The sequence below is a fragment of the Opisthocomus hoazin genome, chromosome 21, assembly GCF_030867145.1.
Source record: "Opisthocomus hoazin isolate bOpiHoa1 chromosome 21, bOpiHoa1.hap1, whole genome shotgun sequence".
In the NCBI taxonomy this organism is placed as follows: Eukaryota; Metazoa; Chordata; class Aves; order Opisthocomiformes; family Opisthocomidae; genus Opisthocomus; species Opisthocomus hoazin.
The window spans coordinates 5,704,503-5,718,034 of NC_134434.1; the positions used below are offsets into that span (position 1 = coordinate 5,704,503).

Sequence of the window (13,532 nt, forward strand, 5' to 3'; positions counted from 1 at the left end):
AGGCCCAGCTTTCTAAAGAAATGGACCTTTTATTTCTGTTCTCATCGCCTGGGAGGAGGGGAGGGGGGTGGGCAGACGTGGCCGAAGCACCCAGCTCCCCTCCCCCAGCAGCAGCCCTGCAAATGTCGGTCAGGGCTTGGTGGAGAGGAGGCCCGAAAGAGAGCTGAGCAAGGGTCCCCATCCACGGGATGGGCAGCTGGGGCAGCCGGGGTGTCCTGAGGAGACCAAGCAGCACCCACAGCCCGAGCATCCCCACTGGGTACCCTGCTCTGGGTCGCAGCTCAAGATTTTGGGAAGAACACCCCCAAAAGTAGCATCTCCATGTCCCTCCTGGATGCTTCGGTGGCTTTTGACCCATGCCTCTGAAGTCACCAAGATCCCTTTACCCAGACACCAGGCAGTCATATGCTCTCGTGCACGGGGTGATGCTGCCTGAACCCATGAATTTAAGGCAACTTGGCCATTTCTGTGCCCTCACCACTTGCTGCTGTGCTTCAGGTCCCCTCTGTGGGACACCCAGAGAGGCCACGCAGGGGGCCGAGCTGTGTCGGAGCCTGGCTGAGCAGGGTGAGGTGGGTGCCCAGCCAACCCTCGGCGCAGCACCCCTTCCCGGGGAGCAGAGCGGGCACCGTGCCCACAGGCAGCCGGTGCCAGGGACTGCGGGGCTGCACAGGTGCCCCCTTTCTGGGCTGCACCCACAGTCCCTGGTGACCCCCCGGGGAGATGACATGACAGGACCACTAAGGACTCGCTTTTCTTCTGCAAGTCATCTGTCCTTCTCAATGCTGGAAGAGCGGGAGCCCGTTGAATGCGGGCGAGAAGCAGCCCCCCGGGGTGTGGATGCACTGCGGATGAGCCATGGTAACCTGGCTACAAGTGTGACAACGCAGACACCCAGACCCCAAGCCTCCCTGCCAGGCTCCCGAGGCTCCCCAGATCGGGTATTCAGGCCACAGGGATTTCTCTATTGACCTCGAAACACTGTTCTGCATGGGAGAATTTTTTTTCTTTCTCTCTTGGTAACTGCAGAATCAAGGGACTGCAGTTGGAAACTTTCGCTACCACAACGGCGTGCTGGTAATTCAGCCAGGAGCCGCTTGGCCAGTGGTGGGCCTTCATTCGCATGGTCCAGGGGCAAGCTAGGAGAAATGGAGAGGATGCATATTTTCAGGCACTCTGTGATGACTCCAGCAAGGTGGGATGTTCCACCACCACGAGCAGAGCACCCAGTGCCATCACATCATGCAGGTCCTGCCCCAGTCCTCTGTCCTCCCGCAAAGCACTGAGTGTCCTTCCCCAGCTCGTTGAGGATGTCCCATGGAAAATGCCCATCCAGCCCACAGCGTTCCAGGTGAACAGCCCCAAGGTAAGACCTTCTCCATAGCTTGGTCTTTCTTGCAGGTGACCTGTAAGAGGCTGTAGCAGTGGCTGAAATGCCGTCTGGCCTTGTGACCCCATCTGCGCTGGGTGAGGTCCGTGGGTGCTGCAGGTCTGCAGGTCCCACAGAAAGCTCAGCGCTTCCCAGCTTCTCCAGGAAAAACGGCACTGGGAGGCTGATGGCTCAGCCTCATTCAGCACCCTCTGGGACTGCACGGTGCTCCCTCAGTCCTGGTAGATCCCTCCTGCTGGGAATAAACTCCTGGTTCTGGGGAATAAGGATTTGTGTGGTGAGATGTTTTAATAATAGCTATGGACGCAGCCATACGGATCTGTTCTAGATGCACCTGTGATGCTGTGAAATGCAATATTGAATCACAAGGCGACTCGAATTCTGAGACTCCTGGACAGCAAAAGGCCAAATTACGGCTAGGAAATACTTAAACTCAGCCCCAGAAGGTGGCATTCATGGCAGGATCATGGCAGGGGTGTGAAGGTGCCCTGCAGGGCTCTGGAGTCTGCTGGAGCTGCCTGCCAGGAGCAGCCTTCCCTCGGGCGTGATACCTGTCACAGGCAACAGAGACAGCCTGGTGCCACCAGAAGTATCTTTGAGGATGACCTGCTGGGATTGCATGAGCAGGCAGAAGTCAGGGGCTCACATGGAGGGAGAAAGTTGCAGGGCTGTCACGAGAGTAGGGTTAAAATCAGCCCCGTGTGTCTTTTCAGCAGATGGTTTTCACTCAGTTTGTGGGGAAGTTTCCAACTGCAGCCACGACTGAAAAGCAAACTGATGCTAGGGTATCTGAGCATGACATCTGATGTGACATCACGCTGCACATACAGTACCTGCCCTGGGGAAACTGAGGCGCAGGGCGTGGAACTGACCCATTAGCAATGCAACGGCAACCACAGAGGCTCCCTGGTCCTACTTCTGTCTTCTTTTCCCTGATCATGTAGTGATGTTTCTCGATTCCTTGGTTTACTGGAAGGGAAAAGAGAGGAGACTCATCCTCACTATGCTGGGGAGCATTAACGTGAAGCTTGAGGTGCGTGGCATTTCGGTGGGGTTCACGGTTAGCTCAGCCTGATCTCAGACTGGACTGGTTTCAGGCATATCTGAAAATTTCCACCCGCCTCTTGCTGTGCCTCAACAGCTGTAAACGTTAACCACGGGCGTCTATGGGAGTTGCACAGTGAGTCCCCTGTCCCGCGAGGAGGGCGAGAGGTGGGGAGGGGATTCCTAGGGGAAGAGCTGAAGATGACAGGTCTGTCTTTGGCATGACCAGCAGGTCCAGCCCCAGCCCATGCCCAGGGTAGGCATCCCGTCCTGTCCAAGCTCCGGCAGTGAGCTCATCTCAGCCTCCCCGTCAACCCTCTACGCAGCTACCGCGTCCTCCGCAGACGTTGCCCCCAGCTATTCAACCGCTCTCCGGATCATTAAACATATTGAGCAACACCAGTCCTGTGACTGGTTAATTAGTAAAGAGTTGACTAATTAGTTAATCATGTTTACCAAGTGCTTTGAAAGTGCTCAATGTTATTATTTTTAATTATGACTGCGCCCCAGGCACTGTTCACCTCCCTGCATGCCAAGCCTTGCAGGGTTCAAGCTCTTTGTCTCTGCTACCCGAGGCTGGTTTTAAGATGGGAATTGGCCTCTTATCCTCTGGTTACCAGGTTTCCTTTAACAGCCTCTTGTGTGGGATTTTAGAAAAGCCCCTCACAAAGTCTTCATATACCCTGGCACACTTAACTCACTCTTTCAAAGCCGTCTTATCCATTAAGGAGGCAGGATTGGCTCTCGCAAAGCCATACACAGTAGTGCCTTTGTGCACACCTCATCCCGCATCCCTCTCCTGACCTTAACAGAAGATCAGCCGATAGCCAGACTCAGTCTCCCACCCCAGCCTGGGAAGCTCCAATCTGCAGTGCCATGGACACCTCCGTTTTGGGAGCCTCCCATCCTGTGTGAGAGAAGCCAAAGTTTCTCACCAAAAGGAAAGCAAGGTTATTCCCACATCTGACTTCAGGCTGGTCAGAAGCAGATGACAATTTTGGTGGAGGGCAGGAAGAGAAAGTGTACTGCAAAGATTTCATCTACTGAGAAGAATGCGAACGGGGTTTGTTACTCAGAGAAGAGTCTTGGCGTCTCTGAAGAATCAACAAGTCTAATCGTCTTGGGACTTTCTTCATTCGTAAAAATGTCATCAGCTCATTAAACAATGTCATAAAGAGCCCCAGTCACCTCTTATCACTGTGCAATCTGCAGAGGAGTCTTCTAGCACCAGCTGCAGAAAGAAGACCCACCTCCACATAGCACTGAGAAAGAAGAAAATCTGACGCTCAAGCAGATAATAAGCTTTAAAAGTCACACAGGGCTGCCAGAGGAGCAGGATTTGGGAATAATTCTGTCCCAGTGAGTTGATCAGGGGGGCATACGGCCAGCCAGAGTACATTGTGTGGACACTGCTCCAGGGTGTGGCTGCTGACTACTGCTGGCTTCACCCAGGAACCTGCAATCTCCAGGTTGCAGATGGGACCTCTTAACTTACGCTCTTCTAGCTCACAGTGGTATGTTGTCAGGGATTGCCATCTCCAGGTAACACTCACTTAAATGACTGCTGCCATTCTTGGCATGTGCTTATGATGATGTGCTTGCAGAATCATGGACGTGTTGGTTGGAAATTGGAAACCCCCTTGCACTTCGAATTTCCTTCTTGGAAATCCTTCCTCCCTTCATGGTTGCTAACGAAGGCCAGAACAGCCAGGTGCGTAAAATGGGCATCAGTTAATATGCCAGTGATAAATGGGGATGAATCCCAGCCTCAGGCTCTGTAACTGGCCCTTACACTGGCCGTACTGATGAGAAGAAAGGACCTGTTGGTGCAGGATTCAGTTTCCAACCTGAGCAGCACCAGACTCCCTGGGTAGTGTTTGAGTATGGGGCAACCTTGTGGCAATAGCTGGCTCGTGTATTCCCTGTAAGTTAGGGGTTTCTGAATCAAAGATGGTATCCTTGTAATTAGTTTTAGTAGTGTTTTAGTAGCATATTAGGAGTAATAGTAGTTTAATGGCGTTTGCTTATATCGATCACACATCTGGGACATTTTCAAGTCCTTTATATGAATTAACTGGTATTGGGTAGGGGCTTACAAGTGTTTGGGACCATTTGGAGTCCAAAAACGTGATCCCTAGTTATGCTGCATTTTATCTACCCTGTCATACAGATCAGAAGGCTGTAAGGTCCCTTAGACTTCACTTCTGCTACGGCCCCAGCATGTCATCTCCCTTAAGAGCGACCACCCATAGGGCTGTGCAGTAGAGATGGGGTTAGTGGTTGTATGGAAGTGATGAAGGAAGGACTGAAGTGCTGGAGCTCAGTTTAGTGTTTTGCCACAAGATCAGCTTTCCACCTTGTCTGATCTTCTCGCCGCTATCCTCCTCTCACAACCCGTTTCTCTGCTCCGCAAAGCTCTTCGTGCAGTCAATGAGCACCAGCAGACCTTCCCCATCCTCCTCACAGCCTCAGCGCTGGGATAGGGAAAACTCATTTTCATCTGGAGTCCTCCTGGGGCAAGGCAAGACCTCCAGCCCCGCTCCTCAGCCTGGACAGCTGATGGTGTGGCTGGAGTGCCACAGCTAGCTGTCTTCCCCGGGTGTCAGAGCCGTCCCTCTGGCCCAGCCTGGCCATTGTCTCAACATTTCCATCCAGGAGGAGAGCCTGCTAAACCTCTTTCTCTTCAAAAATAATGAGAAGCCAAGGAAGTCTGGAAGGGAGGGGAGACAAACACATCTGCACCTGGGAAATGTCACGTTTGGTTTTTCAACTCGAAATGGGCAGTGACAGCAGCTCAGTGGGGGTGTAAGTAGGGGGAGCCGTGCAGATTTATAGCCGTGGGTCACGCTCGAGCCGAGCCAAGTATTCTGCCTAGCATCAGTTTTATGAACAAGATGAAGTGCAGAACCTCAAGTGCAGGCGCCCTCTTAGAGGGGAAACACTAGGAGAGCAGGAACAGGGAGTGCGCTGCGAGAGGCCATCCTGCCCTCTCCCTGCTCTGGTCTCAGTCTCTCCTTTCAAGGCTGGATTTGGGCAGGTTGGGGATTGCAATGACCAAGCATGACCAGGCCTCAGCAGGTTCCAGGTTTGGTGCCACAAGCCCATAGAAGTCATGTGCCGTAAGACGTGAGCAAAGCAGCTGGAGGCTGAAGAAAACAGGAGTCAAGAGCTCTTTCAAAACAAAATAAAATTCACAGCAATTCGCAGCCCTGCAGGAGGGAGTAATGATAGATAGAGAACTGAAACCTCTGAGACAACTCCAAATCCAGCACCCTGTTGGGCATTGAAATTACCAGTCCAAGGAGAAGCTGTGGAAATTGTCACACCACTGCAGAACATAAGGACCCAAATGATGCCAGGGTTTCCCTTTCTGGCCAGATACCCAGACTGAATCTCTTGTAAATTCAGAACCTCATATAAAAGATTAAGGAAAATTACCAGAAGCTCCCTGTTCTCACGGAGATAAATGTGGTGCAGACCTTCTTCATAGATGTGGGCGAGATTGTCGCTTCGTCACAGTCTCGTACTGAAAGCTGTGTTTCAGCTGGTATTTGACACACAATTGATGAATGATGCAATGGTGTATTGTGACTGTAATATCCCCAAATGGTTTTCTTTGGCAATGCCTTTTGATGTACCTTTTCAAAAAGTGCGGCAAATCCCACCCTTTCCCATATGAAGCGACGGCCAGGAAAGTCTTTGCAAATATGAAGAAAGTGCCTCTAGTTTTGAGGCTGATCGTCCTTCATCCTTTAGTCCTGAAACTGAGGCAGGTGATATTTTTTGACTCATACTTTTGCTGTGGCTCTGTTAGACCTCGGGGACTTGATGTAGGTGTTGTAGGGGGGGGACTCTGCTTTTTGATTTACTCCTAGAGTTCACTTTGGCGTTTAACAGTCTGTGAATCTATGCAAAAGGCCTCAACAGACAGAAGGGACGAGACTCAGCAAGGTTAGGCCAGCGTGGCACATCCTCTGATTCTGTAGGTTCAGAAGATTTGTCAGAAGAGCTGTATCTTGGTGCTACGACCAGTGACGGAGCTACAGCTCAAGCATTCACCCTTAAACAGCCACAGAAGAAATAAATATGTTTAAAATGGGAAAAATTCTTCATGCTTGAATATCTGTACAAAGCACAGGATATGTGGGGTTCTCGCAGAAAGCTGAAAGCACCCCTTAAATTGTCAACAGCCAAGGCATGGACACTTGTGTACCCCAGCACGGTGTGGTCAGAAAGCTGCCATTGGCGTTTGACAGCTCCCAATGACTTTTGGGGATGTTTGCTTCCTCCAGCCCCTGCTTGGGTGTCTGTTTCTCCACTGTGCTAGCTCTATCCATTCTTGGTTTGGGTTTGGTGAGATTGGTTTTACTGGCACAATTAATCTGTGAGAAATAATGAATGTTTCTATTGGAGTCAGAGGAAAGCGATGGTAGCAAGTGCAGGAGGAGGCAATCTCATCGGCATCATTGCGTTTCGGTCTGTAACAGGGTGACTTGGCTGTGGAATTTTCCCGCCCCTGCCTGGACAGGGCACACCCTTCCAAGGGAAGCAAAACCCAGCCCAGCTGAAAGCACCTCTCAGCGCAGCCTCTGTCAGCTCCATCCGTACTGTAGACGCGGGGCAGAGGCCGGGAGCGACTCTCGTTTGTTAGCTCCTTCCCTCCCGCCCTTCCTTTTGAGGGTCTTTGGTTCCCAGAGGTGTTTCCTCAGCCCTTCTCTTTACTCCTCTACATCTCTTTGTGTGACCTTGACCCAGCAGGACCCCACAGCCCCATATAGAGATATATATTCCTATAGACAGAGGCTTGCCCTATATCTTGGCCTTTCCGATTCCTCCCTATACCACTTCTCCACCTGGCCAGCCTTGGATCCAAGAACTGCCTGGGGCTGTGTCTCCTGAACACCTCAGCACGCAACAGGGGCCAAGCTGGGTGCTGAAGTTGCCTCAGAGAGAATTTTTCTACAGATACCCCATAACCCTCTGCCCTGAGCAGGGCTGATTCTGCCCTGCAAACGGTGGCTCATCACTGAAAGGACAAAGCTGGTCACCGCTCTGCGTGGTCTCATCGCAGGGGTCACCCACAGCTTCCCACGTGCAAAAGTGGTGTCTCACCATGTAAAGTTGTGGGAGGATCAATTTAGTTGTTTATCATGAAGTGCTCGATACCCACGCAAGAAGCTGGGCAAATGAAGGATCAGTTATTAATGAGTTAGAAATCCTACCAGCTTTGATGAAAAAGAGTATGAAAATGCCATTACTTATTTATGGGCTTCTAAGGGCTTGTTCCATGCTGACGGGAGAGCTGATGGCAGCCTTATCTCTGGAGTTAATTGAAGCATCCCCATTGATTGCAGTGGGAGAGGGGCAGAGCCCCGAAGGGAAAATGCCAGCGCTGGGTTACCTGTGCTGCTCCCACCATGCCAAGCACAAACAGAGCGACGCGTCTGAGCAGCGCCTGCTGTACAAACCGCAAAGGGCACAGCTCTCCAGGCGGCCCGTGGGGGTTTCCAACACAGCTGAGAGACTCCACAACATTGTTTTATTTTCCAGGGAAGCCTTAGTCAGAGCTCAGTTCTCTCCAGCTTCACTTTTAGCCTTTACTCTCCGTACTGCCGTGGCGCCTTGGCAGCACCACTGACCTTCTGGCTCGGTGAGGTCGGCAAGGACCTTCATTCAGAGCCTGCCAAGGTGCTCTGGAGCCGGCCAAGGAGGGTGGCAATACTTCGTCAGCCCAGCCATGGCGGGTGGTGGTGCTCCTCCTGCCCAGCCAGGAAGGACAGCAATGCTCCTTTGGCCAAGCCAAGGCGAGTGGCAATGCTCCTCCAGACTGACCAAGACAGGTGGTGATGCTCCAGCCTGACCAAGGCAGGTTGTGATGCTTCTCCAGCTCAAGCCAACACAGGTGATGTTCCTCCAGCTAGTCAAGGCAGGTGATGATGCTCTACCAGCCTGGCCAACACAGGTGGTGATGTTCATCCAATGGCTATGGCAGAGTCTCAGGAGCAGCCACTTGTCCTGCCTCTGTAGCAGGATTTGAATGTGTCTGTGGGTTGGAAGGTTTCACAGCCTGGCCTGTGCAGCAAGTGGGGCAGGCAGAGTCCGTGTGGCTGGGGAGCTCATTTCTGAGCCTTTGAGCCACGTTTCCTACCACCAACTGGAGTAGGACACCGGGATGGATGGATGCTGGTGGGGCACAATGCTCTGTGGGAACGTGCGGGACCCTGCAGGAGAGGACCTATGAAGCCCATGGATCTTGATCCAAGTCAGACAGAAGGAGATCGTCCCTCCAGCACTGTGGGCAAGCTGTGGAGCTCCTCATCCTTGGATGCAGTGTGTGGTAGAGGGGTTTGTGGCCTCAAGGGGAGACTGTGGGGATAAAGGGGTTGGTTTAGATGCTCTATTGACCTCTAAGGCTAGCTTGACTCTCTCATTGTATTTATGCTGTTAGGAGAAAAATTGAGCATTGTTCACACACCTTGGGGTTGGGGAAGGGGCTGGCCAGCTCAGCCTTGTTCCTTGGGAGCAAAACCCAAAGAGGACCATTAAGCACAGGAAAGCCATGTCAAAGGGGGGATATAATGGCAGATTACAGGGAGTTCCTGGGGTGGCATTGAGGTGAGCCCTGGTCAGCTCAGGCATTAGCATACATTGTACTGCCCTTTCGCCCAGCCTCTGCCTGGCAGGAAAACCTGAGCTATCCCTTCCCCATAACCCTGGCGTTTGTGCCGGCATGGAGTCATTGACAGGTTGCCCTTTTATTCACACGATCAGCTCCACAGGAGTCTTTCCATAGGCATTTTGATCCCACAGCATGTCAATGGTGGCCCGGAAAGGGATGGACCCTGCCCCGGGGTGCCCGAGGTCTGGAGGAGTTGAAGGTCTATTCAGCAGAAGAATACCCTGAGCCAGCAGGTGGGACACAGGAACCCTTAATCCCAAATCATTTTTCTTGCTGGTATCCTTTTTTTTTTTTTTTTGAATTATTATTATTACGGCCAGCAGCGAGGCGTGGGCTTGCTGCCTGGGAGAGCGATATTATTCACCTCCTTTTGTGCATGGTACCATGTTTGAATTGAGAAACAAAGCTGAGCAGCTTGTGCCTCCTGTTGGAAGCCTTCCTATCCCGCTGGGGATCCGGGACCTTTTCATCTCAGCCCATATACTCCATAGGCTTCTGCCTCTTCCCATCTTTAAGTCTTTAGTAAATATCATAAAAGAGAAAATAAAAGCAATCCCCAGGGCTCAGGAGTTTTACCTTCCCCACATTAAAAAGAGGAAAAAAAGAGAAAGCAGAGATTTAGCCTCATTTTATCATTCTTCATGCAGAGCTTGCGGAGTGTAAATAGTATTTAGCCCCATTTTGCAGGCTGGAGGCACTATGGAACAGGGTGCCTTTTAATCTCTGTGTATGTATGTACTCACATTTTGGGGGGATGCAGACCCTGAGCCAGGCTCCTGTGCCTGCAGCAGCGGTCATCAGATGCAGCCATGGGAAGCAAAGCAAAGCATTGCCAGGCAAAGAACAGCTTGGGTGCTCCTGACTCAGTGATGTCAAGGCCACAGGCAGGGTGGGCAGGGAAAAGGGGTGCTCAGTCCCTCTGGAAACCAGCTGGAAACAGTTCAGCTTCAAACAGCGTACCCTAAAACTAACCCACCCGTGAGTAGAATGACGGCAGGCGAAGCAGGGGAGGTTGCATCCCGATGCTGGTGGGAAGGAAGTTACACTGCTGCTAGTAAGGGAGCTGTTTCAACATTCAACTTCTTTTAATTTACTGTTTCAAATTGGATGTGAATGTTTGGAGGAAACTCTTCCCCTTCCATGAAGTTTTTAATTATCTGATGGAAGGCAATTTAAAACAGGACAGAAATATTTCCATTTTTTGTTTTAAGTCCAAACTTTTGGCTTGGCTTGGCTTGGCTTTCAAAACCCCAAATTAAACCATTTCAATCTGAAACAAACCCAGAAATGTTTCTACTACATTTAGATGTTTTTCATTGGAAAAATGAAAATGCTTCCTCTGAGAGCCTCCAGCAAAGGGGTCAGCCCTGTGATTTCTGTCTGAAGCACATCTACTGTGTAATCAGTTTTAGGTTTGACACCCAGGCAGGTTGGCAAAAGCCATAACTTCCCAGCTCTGGTCGTATGCTCTGACAACAACCGCAGTTGCACAATTCCTTGTTATTTCCTATGCAGAGGAACTTCATGGCAGTAGGTTCCTTGGCACAGCTTTTGGGGATGGCACTTCTTTGTAGGAATAATGATGTTCACATGTGGTTGTTGTTCATTCTTTCCTCTTCAATACTTCCTTTTCCTTCAAAGATATTTCCAGGCCACGTTTTCGGTTACGTTCATCTGAGATGGAGGAAGAGTCTGTCTGCAGAGCTGTCGTTGCCCCTGGTTCTGCTGTGCCTGGAGAGTGATGGAGGTGCTGGATACCTCTAAGGTGGCTCAAGGGACATTTTGAGGGTCCCTCACCCAAAATACCATGTTCCCTCTGCAGAGAGCTTCCACCTAAGAGATATTGATCTCCTCTCCAGCAACGTCAGCAAGGTGGGGACTGGTCCCCAGCTCAAGGACAGTCTTCTGCAGGAAGAATGGAGGAGGTTAGGGATGGGGTGATAGGCACAGACTGCACTGAGAGCTTCTCCTTCTGGCGTTGGGGCAGGTGAAGAGACACGGCAACTGACAGAGGTCACGGTCCCACACATCACCAATATCCAAGCCTTGAAGCAGGCACAGAAAGCACAACCCAGAAGCCAAAATTTGTCCATGCAAATAGTTGTATAATCAGGATCTCACAGAAAAATAGCCGATTACCAAGAAACCCCTGAGGAGCAGAAGGGCTTTGACTCCCATGACTCTCATTCTCAGATCCTTGTTCACCTGGCATGAGCCCAGGACTCCACTAGTGCAAACGCAACTGGAAAAGAAATGTTCGCTGCCCCTATTGCTTAGAAAAGTTGCAAAAAAAACATGTCCCGATCTGTAACAGCATGGGAGGAAATCAGTGCTCGCTCTCTCCTGTTGCCTGGCTCTTGCTACTGTGGGTGACGGGCACCGTCACCAGCACTGTCCTGCAGGAGATCTGCAATCTGCAGTATCACTAATTGCAGAAGAAGCTGCGGTTGCTTTAAATTAAAAAATTTGCCCGGTATCTTTGGGTTGATTTAAAGCTTTTTGCTCGGGGTGTGTGGGCGAGGTCTCGTGTGTGCGTGTTTACCAGTCTAGCAAGGAATGTAGTTTGAACGGCTTCTCTGAAGGTTTGGATACAGCTCACTAGAGCTCTGCAGGTTTCCCGAGGACTCTAATAATTGGTACATTTGGTTTGCTTTTCCTCATTATTTCTAAGTTTTCCAGCTCTAATGCCAAAGGAGCCTGTATTCTATGTAATTATTACTCAAAACTTTGAAAACATTAAGTAGGAAAAATAGGCCATTAAACAACTAAGAAACAAAGTAACAAGTGTGAATTATGGCTCTGCCCTGTGGTTTGACTGTGATGGGTTTGTTCCACCCGTGGAGAGATCTTGGAGAAGGGTAGGTTGAGTGGGTTGTTTTGCTTAATCTCTCTGCTGTCGGAGTTGCCGTCCCTGGAGAATGTAGATCTATAGAGAAATGTGCCTACCCTTTGAAACCCAGCACACATGCCCAGCTCCCAGCAAAGGACTTTTGTTCTGCTCTGATTTATACAGTTCTCTGGGGCAAAGAGAAGTGGCTGTCATGGTTGCGAGGATTACTCGCTACTGGAGGGAAGGGTGGACTATGCAAGAGTAATTTGTTCTCTTGACTGAGCACGGAAATCCCACTCTCCCTTTCTTGTCTCCATCCCCCTGCCCCCCCGTCCCTCACCCACAAGGGGATGCTGGCTTCCCAGGTCCTGCTCACTACAGCTCTGCCCCGAGGCTGGCCGGGTCCGGCTCCGCTCCTGGATGGCCAGGGGGTCGGGACATGTGTGACACAGGGTGATCCCCTTCTCCTCACACTGCCAGCCCCAGTGAATGATAACCAGAGGACACTCCTGCCCCTTACCCAGGGCTGAAAGAGGGATATGGAGTCCAAGCATCCCAACTCAGAACAGCTACTGCAGACAGCAGCTCATTGCACCCCCTTGGACACCTGCCCGAGGGTGAGGTGCACCTCCTCAGAGGTGGCTGCTGCTCCCTGGTGACTCTGAAAGGGAATTTGCTGTGCCTAGCTCAGACATTAGCCACATGGCTACCGAAACACAGCCTGTAAGGCATGTGGGCTTTCACCGCATCCACAGTTTGCTTCTTCACTTGGTGCACTTTGTGCACGCTCTCCATGATGAGCGTCTTCTAAAGTTACACATAGTGTCTAGCACAGTGTGTCCCAGCTTGGGCTGGGGCTTCTAAGTGCTGCTTCAGTCAGTGCCTGTGTGTCTGCTCCTGGTGTACGGGGATGTTCCGGGGGCTCCCGGAGGAGCTGAGCCCCTGTGGCCATGGTGGTGGACCCGTGCCCACCCACAGAGCAGAGAAGCCTCAGAGGGCTCTGTTTATTCATCCAAGGGTCACTTTCCAACAACGGCAACTCACTCGTTCCAGTGAAGGACGTGACTTCACTTATCTGCTCCCAGGATTTTTCTGCTTGTTTGTTTTGTTTTCATCCTCCGAGGAGGAGGAGGGTGGTGCCTCCACACGCACAAGGCCAGCCACCTCTGAACCCCTGCGCCAGAAGCCCTTTTCATGCTCTATAAATTTTATTGGAAAATCTGTTTCGCTTGGGGTTTTGTTTTTTTTTTTCTCCCCCTGTAATGCACCATGAAAAGGCTCATTAAAAAGTGAGCTCCTCGTTCTGATTAATCCTTCCAAGCAGGCAGAGGTGACACATGCTAATGACATTTGCAGCCGGGCTTGTCCCCCGAGACGCCTGCTGCTATTGCAGGCCGAAGGAGACAGCGTGTTGGACGTCAGAAAGGTTGCTCTTGGCTGCAGCATTCATTTGTAGTGGAGAAATGCCTGCGGGAGCCAGGCAATTGCTGTCTCTCCGGCAGGCCTAGGAGACATTGTTCTCCAGATGGATCTCACGGACTGTCCTCCTGTGGACATAGGCTGTTCCCGGCCTCCGGAAGGGCTTGGGA

General features: G+C 51.2%; 1 protein-coding gene across 1 annotated transcript in view; it reads left to right on the forward strand.

Annotated features, from left to right (window-relative positions):
• NTN1 (netrin 1) overlaps positions 1–13,532 on the forward strand; it is a 107,420-nt gene that overhangs the window by 17,911 nt on the left and 75,977 nt on the right. The window lies entirely within an intron of this gene.